Source organism: Urocitellus parryii, chromosome 3 (assembly GCF_045843805.1).
Source record: "Urocitellus parryii isolate mUroPar1 chromosome 3, mUroPar1.hap1, whole genome shotgun sequence".
In the NCBI taxonomy this organism is placed as follows: domain Eukaryota; kingdom Metazoa; phylum Chordata; class Mammalia; order Rodentia; family Sciuridae; genus Urocitellus; species Urocitellus parryii.
The window spans coordinates 169,521,932-169,541,749 of record NC_135533.1 but is presented as its reverse complement, the minus strand read 5'-3'; positions in this window follow the sequence as shown (position 1 = coordinate 169,541,749).

Genomic DNA, 19,818 nt, shown 5'->3' with positions numbered 1-19,818 from the left:
CAAGCCAAAGCTAATCAAAAGGGATAAAGAAGGACACTTCATACTGCTCAAGGGAACCATAAACCAACAAGACATAACAATCATAAATATATATGCCCCAAATAATGGTGCAGCGGTGTTCATCAAGCAAACTCTTCTCAAGTTCAAGAGTCTGATAGACCACCATACAATCATCATGGGAGACTTCAACACACCTCTCTCACCACTGGACAGATCTTCCAAACAAAAGTTAAACAAGGAAACTATAGAACTCAACAACACAATTAATAACCTAGACTTAATTGACATATATAGACTTTACCACCCAACATCAAGTAGTTACACTTTTTTTTCAGCAGCACATGGAACCTTCTCAAAAATAGACCATATATTATGTCACAGGGCAACTCTTAGACAATATAAAGGGGTAGAGATAATACCATGCATCTTATCTGATCATAATGGAATGAAACTGAAAATCAATGATAAAAGAAGAAAGGAAAAATCAAGCATCACTTGGAGAATGAACAACAGGTTGCTGAATGACATATGGGTTATTGAAGACATCAAGGAGGAAATTAAAAAATTCCTAGAGTTAAATGAAAACACGGACACAACATATCGGAATCTATGGGACACATTGAAAGCAGTCCTAAGAGGAAAATTCATTGCTTGGAGTTCATTCCTCAAAAAAAGAAAAAACCAACAAATAAATGATCTCATACTTCATCTCAAAATCCTAGAAAAAGAGGAGCAAAACAACAGCAAAAGAAGTAGAAGGCAAGAAATAATCAAAATCAGAGCTGAAATTAATGAAATTGAAACAAAAGAAACAATTGAAAAAATTGACAAAACTAAAAGCTGGTTCTTTGAAAAAATAAATAAAATTGACAGACCCTTAGCCATGCTAACGAAGAGAAGAAGAGAGAGAACCCAGATTACTAGCATACGGGATGAAAAAGGCAATATCACAACAGACACTTCAGAAATACAGAAGATAATCAGAGACTATTTTGAAGCCTTATACTCCAATAAAATAGAAGATAGTGAAGGCATAGATAAATTCCTTAAGTCTTACGATCTGCCCAGATTGAACCAGGAGGATATAGACAACCTAAACAGACCAATAACAATAGAAGAAATAGAAGAAACCATCAAAAGACTACCAACTAAGAAAAGCCCAGGACCGGATGGGTATACAGCAGAGTTTTACAAAACCTTTAAAGAGGAACTAACACCAATACTTTTCAAGCTATTTCAGGAAATAGAAAAAGAGGGAGAACTTCCAAATTCATTCTACGAGGCCAACATCACCCTGATTCCGAAACCAGACAAAGACACTTCAAAGAAGGAAAACTACAGACCAATATCTCTAATGAACCTTGACGCAAAAATCCTCAATAAAATTCTGGCGAACCGGATTCAAATACATATCAAAAAAATTATACACCATGATCAAGTAGGATTCATCCATGGGATGCAAGGCTGGTTCAATATACGGAAATCAATAAATGTTATCCACCACATCAATAGACTAAAAAATAAGAACCATATGATAGTCTCCATAGACGCAGAAAAAGCATTCGACAAAGTACAGCATCCCTTTATGTTCAAAACTCTAGAAAAATTAGGGATAACAGGATCATACCTCAACATTGTAAAAGCAATCTATGATAAGCCACAGGCCAGCATCATTCTGAATGGAGAAAAATTGAAGGCATTCCCTCTAAGATCTGGTACAAGACAGGGATGCCCTCTCTCACCACTTCTGTTCAACATAGTCCTCGAAACACTGGCCAGAGCAATTAGACAGACGAAAGAAATTAAAGGGATAAAAATTGGAAAAGAAGAACTTAAATTATCACTATTTGCAGATGATATGATTCTATACCTAGCAGACCCAAAAGGGTCTACAGAGAAGCTATTAGAGCTAATAAATGAATTCAGCAAAGTGGCAGGATATAAGATCAACACGCATAAATCAAAGGCATTCCTGTATATCAGCGACAAATCCTCTGAAACGGAAATGAGGATAACTACTCCATTCACAATATCCCCCCAAAAAATAAAATACTTGGGAATCAACCTAACAAAAGAGGTGAAAGATTTATACAATGAAAATTACAAAACCCTAAAGAAAGACATAGAAGAAGACCTTAGAACATGGAAAAATATACCCTGCTCATGGATAGGCAGATCCAACATCATCAAAATGGCGATATTACCAAAAGTTCTCTATAAGTTCAATGCAATGCCAATCAAAATCCCAGCTGCATTTCTTGTAGAAATAGATAAAAGAATCATGAAATTCATATGGAATAATAAAAGACCCAGAATAGCAAAAACAATACTAAGCAGGAAGTGTGAATCAGGCGGTATAGCGATACCAGACTTCAAACTATACTACAGAGCAATAGTAACGAAAACAGCATGGTACTGGTACCAAAACAGGCGGGTGGACCAATGGTACAGAATAGAGGACACAGTAACCAATCCACAAAACTACAACTATCTTATATTTGATAAAGGGGCTAAAAGCATGCAATGGAGGAAGGATAGCATCTTCAACAAATGGTGCTGGGAAAACTGGAAATCCATTTGCATCAAGATGAATCTGAATCCCTATCTCTCGCCTTGCACAAAAGTTAACTCAAAATGGATCAAGGAGCTTGATATTAAATCAGAGACACGGCATCTGATAGAAGAAAAAGTTGGTTATGATCTACATACTGTGGGAGCAGGCTCCAAATTCCTCAATAGGACACCCATAGCGCAAGAGTTAACAACTAGAATCAACAAATGGGACTTACTCAAACTAAAAAGTTTTTTCTCAGCAAAAGAAACAATAAGAGAGATAAACAGGGAGCCTACATCCTGGGAACAAATCTTTACTCCACACACTTCAGATAGAGCCCTAATAACCAGAATATATAAAGAACTCAAAAAATTAGACAATAAGACAACAAGTAACCCAATCAATAAATGGGCAAAGGACCTGAACAGACACTTCTCAGAAGAGGACATACAATCAATCAATAAGTACATGAAAAAATGCTCACCATCGCTAGCAGTCAGAGAAATGCAAATCAAAACTACCCTAAGATACCATCTCACTCCAGTAAGATTGGCAGCCATTAGGAAGTCAAACAACAATAAGTGCTGGAGAGGATGTGGGGAAAAGGGCACTCTTGTTCATTGCTGGTGGGACTGCAAATTGGTGCAGCCAATTTGGAAAGCAGTATGGAGATTTCTTGGAAAGCTGGGAATGGAACCACCATTTGACCCAGCTATTCCCCTTCTCGGTCTATTCCCTAAAGACCTAATAAGAGCATGCTACAGGGACACTGCTACATCGATGTTCATAGCAGCACAATTCACGATAGCAAGATTGTGGAATCAGCCTAGATGCCCTTCAATAGATGAATGGATTAAAAAAATGTGGCATTTATACACAATGGAGTATTACTCTGCATTTAAAAATGACAAAATCATAGAATTTGGAGGGAAATGGATGGCATTAGAGCAGATTATGCTAAGTGAAGCTAGTCAATCTTTAAAAAACAAATACCAAATGACTCCTCTGATATAAGGGGAGGAAACAAGGACAGGGTAGGGACGAAGAGCTTGAGACGAAGATTTTCATTAACAGGGTTGAGAGGTGGGAGGGAAAGGGAGTGAGAAGGGGAATCGCATGGAAATGGAAGGCGATCCTCAGGGTTATACAAAATGACATATAAGAGGAAAGGAGGGGTAAGACAAGATAATTCAAATGGAAGAAGTGATTTACAGTAGAAGGGGTAGAGAGAGAAAAGGGGAGGGGAGGGGAGGGGAGGGGGGATAGTAGAGAATAATACAGACAGCAGAATACATCAGACACTAGAAAGGCAATATGTCAATCAATGGAAGGGTAACTGATGTGATACAGCAATCTGTATACGGGATAAAATTGGGAGTTCATAACTCATTTGAATCAAACTGTGAAATATGATGTATGAGGAACTATGTAATGTTTTGAACGACCAACAATAAAAAAAAAAAAAGAATTCAAATTCAAGTTTTAAAAAAATATCAAGCTAACCAAACCCAAAAATCTGTCTTGGTTTGACCTCTGGTACAAGTTTGAGATCCTGCTTAAAACATCTGTAGTAGTTTGCTTGGTCTGCCATAATGGAATACAAAGGACTGGGTAGCTTTAACAACAGAAATTACTTTTCTCATAATTGTGGAGTTGAGACAGTCCAGGATCAAGTTACCAGCAGGGTTCAGTTTCTGGTGAGGGCTTTCCTCCTGCCTTTAAATGGCTGTGTTCTTGCTGTGTGTCCACGTGCTCCTTCCTCTGGGTGCTCATATGGGAAGGGCAGAAGGAGAGTTAGGAGAGCTCTGGTCTTTCCCTCTATAAGAATGCTAATTCTATCAGTTCAGGGGCCCATGCTTATGATCTCATTTAACCTGAATCACCTCTCCCTCACCCATTAGGAATTGAACCTAGTGCCTCATGCATCTATACCAGTACTCTACCATTGAACTACATCTGTAGCCATTTTTAAGTTGTTTTTTTTTTTTTTTTTTTTTTTTTTTTTTTGGTACCAGGGATTGAACTGAGAGGCACTGGACCATTGAGCCCCATCCCCAACCCTATTTTGTATTTTATTTGGAGACAGGGTCTCGCTGAGTTGCTTAGGGCCTCGCTTTTGCTGAGGCTAACTTTGAACTCATGATCCTCCTGCTTCAGCCTCCAGAGCTGCTGGGATTACAGGTGTGTGCCACCACACCAGGCTTTTAAATTTTATTTTAAGGTGTGTGTGTGGGGGGGGGGGGTATCACTAAATTTCAAAGGCTGGCTTTGAAATTGTGACCTTCCTGCCTCAGTCTCCTGAGTAACTGGGATTACAGGCATGTAACTGCACAAAATGACCAAGCCAGATGCAAACTTCATGGATCAGTGTAGCCTTTCTTCAGCGGTAGAGTCATGACTCTGGTGGGCCCACTTTCCTGATGAAAGATGAACCACTGGTCAAAGGGGGAGTCGGTGCTTATATAGGTTACACTGAGAAGTGACTTAATTTTGGACAGAGCCTGTCACTTTGGGCATTCAGGAAACAGGTTTGGGAGAATTTGAAATTTGTTTTTACTGGGCAATAGTTTTACTTGGGGAAGAATGGAGGGTCTGGGGTCAGCATTCAGTGCTTATCTCTTTCCCTTCAGGGTCCCATTGTACTGTCACTGGGGAAGGATTTATTTAGAGAAGGATCAATGCTTTGGCTTCTTCCCAGAGATTGCCATTCTAGGCTTGATGGATATCTCCTACCCAAGGATTGTCTTGCCACTGGATGATGCTTGTTTCCTTTCTAGGGATTGTCCTGTCACTGGGAAAGAATGTATTGGGAAAGGATCAATGTTATGAATGTGTTGCCTTCTTCCTCAGTCCCTCCTCCCAGACCACTCTATTTTGGGGTTTGTCATTTTCCATATCTAACCATCTCTAAAGGCCTAATTTCCAAATGCAGTCACATTGTGGTAAGGGCTTAAACAAATGAATTTGAGAGAGAGGGATACCAACATCACATTCAGTCAATATAACCCCCAATTACTCTAATCATTTCTCCTACTTTTGAGTTGTAGCCGACTCCAAAAGGTTCTGTTGAAATATGTTAATGAAGATATAATCTCAGAAAATTGCAGAGGTAAGCTAATATGCGATCCAATCATATTATTTTATCTGTGGAGAAACTGAGGCCCAGAGAAGCTCATGACCCATCCCACCCTTAGCATAGCTCCTATGCTTCAATAATTCAAGCAATCACTGAATGTGAGCTAATGAACATGACATAGAGTTTATCTGGTGGGTCTTTTGTAATCAGGTCACTTTTGTGATGTCCAAGGCTTCCACCATGACCCGGGGGAAAGTGATATTATAAAGATAGCAATGATTATAAAAAGCCAGTGGAGTGGCATTGGGTGGGAGAGACAAAAAGAGAGACTGGTTTTTACCCAGAGCCCAGGCATATGCATTTACAACTGCTGCCACCACTGTTAAAAATCACTGAGTCCCAGTCCCAGAACAGATGCCTGACTGGGGTTCCCAACAAATTGTCTGGTCATTCATTCACCTAAAAAACCAAAGGGAGGGGCTAGGGTTGTGACTCAGTGGTGAGTGCCTGCCTATCATGTGTAAGGCACTGGGTTCGATTCTCAGCACCACATATAAATAAATGAATAAAATAAAGGTCCATCGAGATCTAAAAAAAAAAAAAAAAAAAAAGTGTTGGGAGAAAGTAATGGTGAAAAGCAAGAAAAAGGCCATGCCAATAATCCCAGCAGCTTGGGAGGCTGAGGCAGGAGGATTGTGAGTTCGAAGCAAGCCTTAGCAATTTAGCGAGGCCCTGAACAACTCAAGTGAGACCCTGTCTCTAATAAAATATTTAAAAGGGATGGGGATGTGACTCAGTGGTCAACTGCCTCTGGGTTCAATCTCTGGTACCAATAAAAAAAAAAAAAAGGAAAGAAAGAAAGAAAGAAAAAGAAACTTGAATAGCACTCTGGGAAGAGTCCTACGTCCTCAGCGCCCCATCTTTGAGGAGCAGATGATAACTTCGAGGCATATAGAAAGGGGAATGGTGGAAGGGTTGGGGGTTTGTTTGCATAGCTGGAGAGTTTTCACAGATGACAAGCAGAAGATCTTGGTCAGGCGTGCTGTGTTCCACCGTGATCTCAGCACTGGGGCCCGGTCAGTGATAAGAAAGCTGCTCTTGTGGCCTGCGGGGAATAGCTCCAACTCCTCACAAGATGTTTATAGGTCAGACCTGGAATTTGTGGTTCTTGGAATCCAAGGGGACTCAGAGCAAAGGAGACAGAAGCCAAATGAGAACAGAAATGCCAAGTTTTATTTTATTTATTTTATCCTGCTTTTAGTTATCCGCAGGACATTTGCAGGCAAAAGTAAAGAGTTGGGTCCTTGTTACAATTTCAGCCACTCAGGAGACTGAGGCAGGAGGAGTGTGGATTTGAGGACAGTCTGGAAAACTTCTTAGAAAGACTCTGGGAATAGATAGACAGATAGACAGACAGACAGATAGACAGATAGGGCTGCGGATGTAGCTCAGTGGTAGAGCACTTCCTTAGCATGTGTAAGACCCTGGGTTTCATCCCTAGGACTGAATACAAAAAAAAAGAAAAGTCACTTTTTCCACGGATCAAGAAACCAAGAGTTTTTGCTACTGAAACTGACACCAGAGCTGCTGGAGTCCCTGGTTACCACAACCCCCGCCCTCGCACCCCACTGTTTCAGGTCCCACAATTGCCTTCCACAGCGGCTGCTGACGTGGTCACAGTGGTCCACTTTATGCTTTGAATACAGCCCTTGCTGCTCTGTCACTGCGACTGATTTTTTTTAAATGTACACGATTCTTTCTCTTCTTCTCCCTCTCCTTAATCTCAGGGGGAACAGGATTATCTTTCTTCCCCATTTTAGGCAGATTGATCTGTCCTTCAGCACATACACCCACCCTAGGAACAACTAATCCAGACTTTGGGGATGGCTTCAGAAGATCTCAGAAATGACTATCTCCCAAATGAGCAAGTGAATTTCGGCTCCAACAGAGAACGTGTGGAATGTAGCCTTTGGATCACCCCTTTAAAAGCCCCCTGTTCCTGCTGATGGAAGAATCACAGCCTTTGGGACAGAAGTCCCCTGTGTTTCTCCTTTACTAGCAAAGCAATAAACCTTGTTTTTCCTTTTTCTCAAAAATCAAGTCCTCGTTATTGGATTAGCTTCAGGGAGGATGACCTGGCTTTTGGTAACACAGGCAGGAAATGCGGCTGAGTGGTCTCAGATAATACACAATTATTGTTCTCAGGTGAAAGTGGAGAGGGGAGAATGAGGCAGCTGAACGTGGCATTTAGTCATCCAGACTTGTCCCACCAGGGATAATCAGCAGCTCTGGAATGTCACAAATTCCATTTGGAAGAGACTTTTTTTTTCCCCCTCCCCTGGTCTTCCCAATAAAACTATGTAGCCTGGAGAAAATTCTCTCCTCCACTGACTTCAGGGGAATGGCTGAAAGGAGCAGGGCTACCCCTGCAGGAGATCTCTGCTGAAAGACTTCTGCCAGAGCCCAGCAGAGCAGTGGGCTGACCGGGTTCCCATCCACTCCCAGGTGGCAGCTAGGCTCCTCAGCCAGGGCTGCCATTACAAAAGACTGCGGATGGGGTGACAGTTCTGGGGGCTGGATATCCAAGATCAAGGCTTCTCCCTTTGACTTGCCCAGGCTTCCACCCTGATGACCTCATTTAAGGGCTTCACCTTGAGAATCTGGAGAGGATTCAATTTAGTCCAGAACAGAAGCTGAGTCGATAATTACAGCTCTGAGAGTAAACAGAAACCTCCCTCTAAGTCCTAGACAAGAACATGTGGTGTTACCTTCACACCCTCCTGCCCCTGGTTAAAACTTCGAATTAGTTTGTATTTCCACTCATTTATTCCACAGATATTTATCGAGTTCCAACTCTGTGTCAGGCACAGTACCAGTCCTGGGAAATGCAGGTTCAATCAGGCAAGTGAATCCAGTACAATGTGATGTCCACAGTGTTTAGGACCCAGGGCCCAGAAGAGGGATGTCTTATTTAGTTTTTTCACTGCTGTGACTAAAGGATTTGACCAGAACAACTGTAGAGGAGGAAGATTTTATTTGAGGGCTCATGGTTTCAGAAGCCTCAGTCTATAGACATCTGTCTCCATTCCTCCGGTCTTGAGGTGAGGCTGAGCATCGTGGGGGAAGAGTGTAGTGGAGGGAAGCAGCTCAGGTGGTGATCAGGAAGCAGATACAGAATATAGACTCCAAAGCCACGCCCCCAATGCCCACCTCCTCCAGCCACACCCCACCAGCCTTCAGTTACCACTGTTAATCCCCACTAGGGGATTCATTCACTGATTGGGTCAAGACTCCTATAACCCAATCATTTGTCCTCTAAATCTTCTTGATCTGTCTCACACATGGGCTTTTGGGGGACACCTAACACTGAAACCCTAACAAGGGACTTTTAGGCTAGACTGTTAAATCCTGTTCTGAAATATGAGGTGGACTTATCCAGCAGAGGACGGTGATTTGTTTAGCCATCAGGCTTTCAAAGGACCCCTATTCCTAGAGTCATGTAGGAGGGAAATTTAGTTTATATAAAACTTTTCTGATGCAGATACGGAATACAGAACTGGAATCACTGGGGGAGCTTCTTAGATAAAAATGGCAATCTCAGAGCCCATCTCAGATTTACTAGTCAAAAGCCACAACTGAACAAAATTCCCCAGAGGATATGTGAACATTAACATTTGGGAAACACTAAAGTGGGCATGGTGGGTAGCACACACCTATAACCGCTGTGACTGGGGAATCTGAGGCAGGAGGATCACAAGTTTGAGGACAACTTGGTTGACACAGTGAGACCCAGTCTCAAAATAAAATGGAATAGGCTCAGTGACATAATGCCTCTGGATTCAGTTCCCAGTAATCGCCCCCCTCACACGTGCACGTGCACACACACACATACACACACACACACACACACACACACAGATTAAGTGCAATCTCATTGTTTTACAGCTAGAGAAACTGAGGCACAGAGAATGATCTAAGTCTCAAATCTAAATCCACCTCCTTCCCCAACAACCCGTTTTCTATAATTGACACATTTGCCAGTTGACCTTCAACTTTTTTTTTCTTTTGATACCAGGAATTGAACTCAGGGGCACACGACCACTAAGCCACATCCCAGCCCCCCCCCTTTTTTTTTTTGTATTTTATTTAGAGACAGGGTCTCACTGAGTTGCTTAGTGCCTCATTTTTTGCTGAGGCTGACTTTGAACTCGCGATCCTCCAGTCTCAGCCTCCTGAGCCGCTGGGATTACAGGCGTGTGCCACCATGTCTGGTGCCACCACTCCTGGCTGACCTTCAACTTTTACATTGTATTATGGAGCTGATCTTTCTATCCAACAAACCCTTAGGCTGGGCCTAGAGGACTCATTAGTAGTGCTCACTCATCAGGGAAGAAGTGGAGGCCCCTACAACCAACCTCTATTGACCCTGTTCTGCCTCCTGTTTGGGATGGTTTTGACTGCTTTGTGTCAGGCCCCCATCATTTCTTATTCCCCCCCCCCCCAGCCCTTGCTCACAGTTGCTGATACTGACTAGAAGATGTGAGGTGCCTCCCAGAGCATGGAGCCCAGGGATAACCTCAGGCAGCCCTCGTGCTACTGCCTTCCATATTAATCCTGCGTGACTGTAAATGTGTGTGTGTATGTGTGTGTTTCTTTTATTTTCTTAGTTTATTTCTTTATATGGCTGACACTGAAAATATTTTAAACATTTTTTAAACCTAGTTGTTTTGATTTTTTAATTAGCAGACTTTTATTGATTTATTTTGTGGGGCTGGGGATTGAACCCCAGGCCTTGTGCATGCTAGGCAAGCACTCTACCACTGAGCCAACATCCCCAGCCTGACACTGCTAATTGTCAGGATCAAGGAATATAAAATTTTCAGCTTGGTATAACTTTGATTTGAAGTATTTATTTCTCTTGACAACTTACAGGAGCAAACTTTAAGGAAACTGTATCCTCCCCACTGCCTACCTCATATTGGGGATTGAACCCAGGGATGCTCTACCACTGAGCTTCATTCCCAGTCCTTTTTGAGACAGGGTTTCACTAAGTTGCCCAGGCTGGCCTTCAACTTGGAATCCTCCTGCCTCAGCCTCCTGAGACACTGGGATTACATACACCCATCTCACCTGCTGAAAAGTATCTTTAATATAGGCCTCATTTCTACACAGAATTTTTAAAAAACAATGTTCAGCACTCAGTCTAATATAGAGTCCAAGAGTAATAATTAGCAGGAAAGAAACAATAGAAATAGACCTAAAAAGATTCAGATATTGGAATTATCAGATGTATACTCTTAAAATGAATAAGGTAAATTTTGTTAAAAGATAAACTTGTTGATACCTTCAAGGAATAGGAAACTATGTATTTTTAAAGAGACGTGAAGTCTTGCTATATTGCCCTGGGCTCAAGTGATCCTTCTGCCTCAGCCTGAACAGCTGGGTCCATAAGATCAATCCACCACACCCAGGTTCAGGAAATTAGGGAAAAAATTATATATATAAATGAATATGGTCCATTGATTTGTTTTTTGATACCAGGGATTGAACCCAGGAGCATTTAACCACGGAGCCACATCCCCAGCCCGCTCCCTCCCACCCACATTTTTTAATCTTTTATTTTGAGACAGAGTCTCACTAATTTGCTTAGGGCCTCACTAAATTGCCAAGGCTGGCTTTGAACTTGTAATCCTCCTGCCTCAACCTCGAGAGTTGCTGGGATTACAGTCCACTGCACTCAACTATGTGGTTCATTTGAAAAAGAATTAAATAGAATTTCTGGGGCAGGATGGTAGGAGGGGGCAGCATAACCAAATTACATACATACATAACTGAGTGAGAGAGAAGGGGGCCCTGGCGACATTGAAGACAACTATGAGAACAGAGCAAGACAGGGTGGTCTCCATGCTGCTGCCTGCTGTGGGTTCCCTCTCCTTGGAATCAGAGAACCAGCATCAAAGGGCCGAGTTCCACCTCCTATCTCCTCCTTGGCCGCATTTCCCCTCCAGATGTCTTCTTTCTTTTTTATCTTTTCCTGGTAGGTCCTTATTCTTTGCGGAAATTAAAATCCAGTGTTTACTTTGGATTTCATATCCACAGCAGGCTCAGTGTCTAGGCAACAAAAAAAAAATATATGAAGAAAGTGTTTTGTGTTTTCTGGCCCTGCTGATGTTAAGAAACATCTGGGACAGGGAACAAACCCCTCTGGAGTATGAGAGGCAAGCCCACTACATACAATTGTGTGGTTTTGTGCACTGCATAAAGGCGCCTGCGCAGATGAGGTCCTGAAATCCAGTGACAGCTCTGTTTGCTAATCCCAGCCAAGGCCCATCTGACAGAAAAGTGTCTTCCATCAAATGTGCCACACCAGTTAGGAGGACTGCATTCACTCAGGCCAGTCTCTCTCTCTCTCTCTCTCTCTCCTCACAAAGTACTCATCAGTTAATGGTGAACTACACACTGGAGGAGTCTAACAACAGATTAATTCATTCTTAGGTATTCTATAAAGGCTGGCCAAGGATAATTAATGGTGCATGATGGGGACATAATGGCTCATAGGGTGACCAACTGCTAGCTTTGCTCATATTGAGGCATTTCCTTTCATGTGGGACTGCTATGCTAAAGCTGGGACAGTCCCAGCAAACCCGATGGTTGACCACTGTACTACTGGACATGCCTTAACATGGGTAACTTTTTTTGGGGAGGGGTACTGGGATTGAACTAGGGTGCTTTTAATTTTAATTTAAAAAATTTTGTTTAGTTGTTGATAGACATTTATTTATTTTTATGTAAGTGCTGAGGATCAAACCCAGTGCCTCACACATGCTAGGCAAGCGCTCCACCACTGAGCCACAACCCCAGCCCTTAATTTTTATATTGAGACAGCATCTTGCTAAGTTGCTGAGGGTCTCGATAAATTGCCCAGGCTGGCCTTGAACTTTCGATCTTCTTTCCTTACCCTCCAGTGTCACTGGAATTACAGGTGTGCACCACTGCATCGCTATCTAGCCATATATTTTTTAACATAACAACATGAACATTTTATTAAAATGATGTTGAAAATTTTTTAAATATTTTCTTTTTAGTTGTTAATGTACCTTTATTTTACTTATTTATATGTGGTGCTGAGAATCGAACCCAGGGCCTCACACATGCTAGACAAGCGCTCTACCATTGAGCCACAACCCCAGCCTAAAAATGTTCTTTCTAGACACACTGTATGTTGAATATATTCTATTGTTTGGCTGTACCTTAGTTGGCTTAACTGTTCCTCTACCAGTCATTTAGGCCAGAGGTTTATAAGTGTTTCCTTAAAGACCCAGAAAGTAAATATTGTAGGCTTTATTGGTTGTATAGTCTTGGTATTGTAGCATAAAAGGAGAAATTAAACAATATAAACATAGATACAGCTGTGTTTCAACACTTGACCAAGATAATGGGAGGACTAGTTCACCCATAGGCCATAATTAGATGATCTCTGATTTAGACTATTTCTAATGTTTAGTATTATAATGTTGCCACTGAAGATCTTTATGAAAAAGTCCTTGTATATATGTCAGTATATGGTAAAGGATCCTACAAATGGAGTTATTAGGACAAAAATGTCTGACCATTTTAAGGTCCTTGAGACATAATCTGTGACATTGGTTGAAGAAGCTATCTGATCCCTGCCCAACATCATTCTGGAACTCTGCCCTGGGAATCCTGGATCTAACTTTTGCTTGGTTTTAAGCACGTACCATTTCTCCCAAATTACTCCTTTCCTTCAGATACTTCAGCCCCTCTACACTTGACAATTATCTTAATCTATTTCCTTCTCATATTGCTCCTTTTTCCTTCCTAACTGAATTTGTTCAAGATGGTAGATTAGCTGGGCATGGTGGTGCACATCTAAAATCTCAGCGGCTCTGGAGGCTGAGGCAGGAGGCTCACAAGTTCAAAGCCATACTCAGCAACTTAGTGAGACCTCAAGCAACTCAGTGAGACCTTGTCTCAAAATTCTAAAAATTTTAAGGGCTGGAGATGTGGCTCAGTGGTTAAGTGTCCCTGAGTTCAACACTCAGTTTCAAAAAAAAAAGGAAAATAAAAGATTGTACAGACTGGCTGAATAGATTAGATTAAAAATTAATACTAAACCCAGTAATATTTTTGCCTCTATGAAACTCACTTCAACAGTAAAGACACACAGACTGAGAGTAAAGAAATGAAAAAATATATACTATGCAAATAGAACCAGAAATTGAGCAGGGGTAACTATTTTTTTTTTGGTAGATTGAACCTAGGTGTACTTAACCTCTGAGCACATCCCCTCAGCCCTTTTTATTTTAAGACAGGGTCTTGCTGAGTTGATTAGGGCCTCGCTAAGTTGCTGAGGCTGGCTTTGAACTTGAGATCCTCTTGCTTCAGCCTCCCGAGCTACTGGGATTACAAGCATGCGCCACAGCACTTGGCAGATTGCTATCTTAAAAGACATGAAAGGAATAAAATAGAACCCTTGGAATCTAAAAATATGAAAGCAGAACTTAAAAACTCAACAAAAGGATTGTTCTCTTCTAGAAAGACTGATGGCAGAAAAGGAGAGAACAGATGGTAAACTAGAGCATGGTTCAGGAAGTTCAACATTTATAACAATAAGAGTTCCAGAGAGAAGAAAATGTGTGAACATAGCAGCATTAGAAGCAGTGGAGAATAATTAAACAAGTAATTCAAGTAAATTTCTTCAAACGAAAGGATATGTATTTCCAAATTTGTAGCAAGACCACATCAATAAATAGAAATAGCCATATCTGAAGCATCTGATCATGACATTCCAGGACTCAGGGGCACAAAGACAATATACATTTTCTAATTCCTGAGAGGTGTCCTCTAGCTCCTGGTGGATAAAAATCTTAAAGGTTGAAATGGCATTTTTAGTAAATTTGTCAAAGAGATTTTAGTTCACTTAATTTATGAGTTTCAGAAAAAGTCCTGGGGATGTTAGAATTTTTTTTTTTTTTTTTTGGTAGTACTGGAGATTGAACCAAGGGTCTTGTGCATGTGTGCATGCAGACAGGCACTCTACCACTGAACTGTATCTATAGTCCTTTTAAATTTAAATTTTTATTTTAAGACAAGGTCTTGTTAAGTTGCCCCACTGGCCTCGAACTTGTGATCCTCCTGTCTCAACCTCCTGAGTAGCTGGGATTACAGGTGTGTGCTGAAGACTTGTTTCCCCTCTTACTGTGAAAGTAACAAATGCTCATTACAGAAAACTTGGTGATTTCAGAAGGAAAAGTATGGGTTATAATTGAACCACTCTGAAATAAATACTCTAACCATTCTGGATTGGTTTCTTCTTGTGAACCCCCCTCCACACACACACACACACACCATGTATCCTCTCTACTCTTTTATAATATTTATTGTTAAATAAAGTTGAAACTTATAGTCTTATATTCCTATTGTTATGGTTTAGATATGAGGTATCCCCCAGAAGCTCATGTGTAAGACAATGCAAGAATTTTCAGATGAAATGATGGGATTATGAGAGCTTTGGCTAAATCAGTGGATAACCCTTGATATGGATTAACTAGGTGTAACTGTAGGCAGGTAGGGTGTGGAGGGAGGAGCTAGGTCAGGTCACTGGGGGGTGCCTTTGGGGTTTATATTTTGGCCCTGGTGAGTAGAGCTCTCTTTGCTTTCTGTTTGCCAAGTCCTGAGCTGCTTTCCTACTCCTCATTCTTTGGCTATGTTGTTCTACCTCACCTCAGGCCCAGAGCTCACCTCTGAAACCAAGAGCCAAGTCAACTTTTCCTCCTCTAATTGTTCTTGTCAGAGTTTTTAGTCACAGTGACAAAAAAATAAATAAATAAATAAATAATAAATTTAAAAATTCAAAAAACAAAACCAAAACAAAACCCCCAAACCACACAAAAAACAAACAAACAAACAACCCCCCCCAAAAAAACCCAAAAATCTAACTAAAACACCTGTTTAGGTACATGACATTACAAGACAGGCATTTTCTTATTTTTAATGATTACATGTTTTCTCTTATTGCACTGGTTTTTATAACCGATCTATTTTTAGACATTTGAGCTGTTGTCACCTGTGTTAGTCAGTTTTCCATTACTATAACAATTACCCAAGACAATCAGCTCATAGAGGAAAGGTTTATTTATTTATTTGGTACTGGGGATTGAACCCTGGGGCACTTAACCACTGAGCCACATCCCCAGCCCTTTTTGTATTTTATTTAGAGTCAGGGTCTCACTGAGTTGTTAAGGGTCCCACTAAGTTGCTGAGGCTGGCTTTGAACTGGCGATCCTCCTGCCTCAGCCTCCCAAGCTGCTGGGAATACAGGCATGTGCCACCATGCCTGGCTGAGAAAGGTTTATTTTGGCTCATGGTTTTGGAGGTTACTGTCCATGGATGGTTTGTTCCACTGTTTGGGGGCCTAAGGTGAGCTAGCATATTATGGCAAGGAGTGGATGGAAAAACCATCACCTTGTGGTAGGAGAACAAGAGAAAGAAGGGGCTGGGATCCCACTATCTTCAATGACCAGAAGACCTCCCACCAGACCCCCTCTTAAAGGTTCCACTACCTTCCATGGATTGGGCCTTTGGAGGACACTTATCCAAACCATAACACCAACTTTTCACTATCCTAAGTAACACTGTGATGACAATCTTTGTATCAACACCTCTGATTAGTTCCTTAACTGGATTCTAAAGCATTCTGGATCCAAGGTTGTATATAAATTTAAGGAGTTCAATACACAATGGCTTTTTGTGTCCTAGACTTGTGCTGTCCAATACGGTAGCCACTAGGCCCATGGTTATTTACATATAAATTTAAATGCAATTTAAAAATCATTTCTGCTGTTGCTCTGGCCAATGGCTACCATATTGGGCAACACACACGAATAACACTTCTATACTGCATAAAGTTCTAGTGAACAGTACTATTTTAGAAAGCCATACTTTTTGTCTCTCCATGATTAGTCTCTCTACTCCTTCACCAGCATTGAGTATTATCATTTAAAAAGTTTTCTTAGGGGCTGGGGATGTGGCTCAAGTGGTAGCGTGCTTGCCTGGCATGTGTGCGGCCCGGGTTCGATCCTCAGCACCACATAACAACAAAGATGTTGTGTCCGCCGAGAACTAAAAAATAAATATTAAAAAAATTCTCTCTCCTCTCTCACTCTCTCTTAAAAAAAAAAAAAAAAGTTTTCTTAGTTTGACAGACCTAAAAGGGAGTCTGGGTTTAATTTATAATTACTTCTAATTAGAATTGGCTGTGTTGCCCATTTTGTCAGCAGTTGTTTTCCTTCAGGAATTGTCTCCTTTGGTAGTCTTTTTCTTGAGATCTAGACATGATTGACAAGATAGTCTAAAGGAACTGTGTCACGTTCTCATCTCCATGGCTATGCCCCAGACCAGAGCATACAATGTCTCTATAATGAAAATGTCATTCTTCTAAATGACAGTGATAGTCACCACACTCATTTTTCTTAATTTCTCCTTCTTTGGTAATTGAGTGGGTATGTTTGGTTTCCTGGCTATCTTACTCTGGATTAGTGAAGATATGGCTGAAGCTGTTTCCTTACCTCCCAGCTTGTGCCCACGTTGTCCTCTCTTCTGAACCCTGTGCCCTAGCCATAGTGACCCCAGAGAGACTTGTTTGAAATGCCATACACTTGAGAAGGGCAGAAAGGAAAAGCAAATAAATGTCTAATATTATTTTTTATTATTTTGTTTATTTTTGGTATTTGGTATTTTGGAATTGAACCCATAGGCATCTAACACTGAGCCACAAATCCCAGCCATTTGTACTTTTTTGAGACAGGATCTTACTGAGTTGCCCAGACTTGCCTTGAACTTGCCATTCTCCTGCCTCAGCCTCTTGAGTTGCTGGGATTACAGGTGCACCACCATGCCTGGCTTCTAATTTTATTTTTAATGGAACATGGTTTTAGTACCGGAATTTTTTTGTTAGAACGGAATATTTGCTCTCCAACAGAAGAGATGGTCCTACAAAACTGCCCCTTGCTCTACTTAATTTATTTCATAGGTTTCCATTCCTTGGGCTCAATTATGAAATAAGGAACCAAAATACTATTAAAGATAACTATGAATAATGTAAGAGTTAGACAAATTATCCGAGCTATAGCTCCTTATCTTTGTCTTAATACAAAGCAGTAATAAAATAAAATACACAGAAAATATTTAGGGACATGGGAGCTAAAGTTGACCTAGAAAACACATTTGTAACACGCATTTCCCTTCTTTTGCAAGGACAGTAAAAATGGACACTGTAATTAAGATGGCAGTGGAAGGTCAATGGGAGCATTTAGCATATATCGCCATCTTGTGGTGACATATCCAAATTCCAGGCTTTGCAAGGACCCTAGGATTAAGTCAGGAGCCTCTTGAACAGGAGTTGGCTTGTAAGCTGTTTCTACAATTTGATTTAATAATCATGGGAAAGGTTATTTTGGGGGTGACTAAATATCATAGAACTAAGTAGCATTTGAGTGATAATTTATCATATGAACAAAAGCATTCAAACGTGAACGATCTCATTCAATCCTGGCAGCAGGCTTTCAGGCTTAAACATGTGAAGACAGTTTCAGAGAAGTTTGCAATTTGCGTTAGGCAAGTCTTGAACTCGAACTCAACTGTTCATAATTCAAAGCCTGTAATATATTAGTTTTACTGTATTTAACTTTCATATATGTGTATACATATTTCAAAGAAATCTATAGTACATAATATATATTATATATACACATGTATATATCTCAATCTAAAAATACACATGCACCAATAGTACTTATACTATTTTCTTTCCTTTTTTTTTTTTGATACCAGGGATTGAACCCAGGGGTGCTTTGTCACTGAGCCACACCCCCGCTCTTTTTATTTAGGGACATAGCCTCACTAAATTGCTCAGGGACTTGCTAAGTTGCTGAGCCTAGCTTTGAACTTGCAATACTCCTGCCTCAGCCTCCCACAGCTGATCCCTTTAATTTGCAATCTGCTGCCAATTACTTCTGGGAACACTTTCATAGACATGCCCAGAACTCTGTGAATCTTAGGCATCTTTTTTTTTTTTTTTCATTTTTGAGACAGAATCTTGCTAAATTACCCAGGTTGGCTTTTAATTTGTGATTCTTCTGCCTCAGCCTCAGCAGTAGCAGGAATTACAGGCATGCATCACCCTGCCTGGAAATGCTTATATTTTGTAGAGTACTGCCAACTAGTACTCATTACCTTTCTGCAGGTTGATTTGTGTGTAGAGAAGGCACTCTTCATAGTCTGTATGATTCTACAAATGCTCTTTTTTTTAAAAAATGCATTTATGAAAATCCACTGAATCTTTTTTTTTTTTTTTAGTGAGAGAGGAGAGAATTTTTTTAATATTTATTTTTTAGTTCTCGGCGGACACAACATCTTTGTTGGTGTGTGGTGCTGAGGATTGAACCTGGGCTGCATGCATGCCAGGCGAGCGCGCTACTGCTTGAGCCACATCCCCAGCCCCCTACAAATGCTCTTATGATCAGAGCTTTGCTACTAAGTTTGGTCTTATTTTCTTGGTTTTGGGACACCCAAACTTGAAGAATCTGCTCTATTAATGTCTCAATTTGGCGTGCACTGATGGAAAAGTGTGCCCATAGGAGAATGGACACAGAACACTGAGGTAGTGGGACTGAAGCAATTTTTTTAAGATGTTGATGGACTTTTATTTTATTATTTATATGTGGTGCTGAGACTTGAACCCAGTCCTCACACATGCTAGGCAATTGTTCTACCACTAAACCACAACCCCAGCCCCTGAAGCCAGTTTTTATTAAGCTTGACCCTTTTTAAAGAAAAATTAAGAGTTTCCTAAATCAATTCAGCTAAAATTTTTAAGGACTAGGTCACTGTATCCACTTAAGAAGAAGTATATTTTAAGTGGGGTCACTGAGAGGTTTCCTTGATCAGCGTGAGAGGTGGATATGCCATTCAACCAGTTTTAAATATCACAAGTGAAAACTTTTGTAGCCTGGTTTTATTGGGTAAGAATTTGGGGCAGTTAATTACCCCTGTGAGAGGAGACAACTCCAAGTTGTGTTCGCCTGTATCTGCTCAGCCAATTACTGGCAAAGGTAGAGAGGCTTTTCCTATGGCCAGGGTCATTAGCCTGCCTGCTTTCTACAGGCAC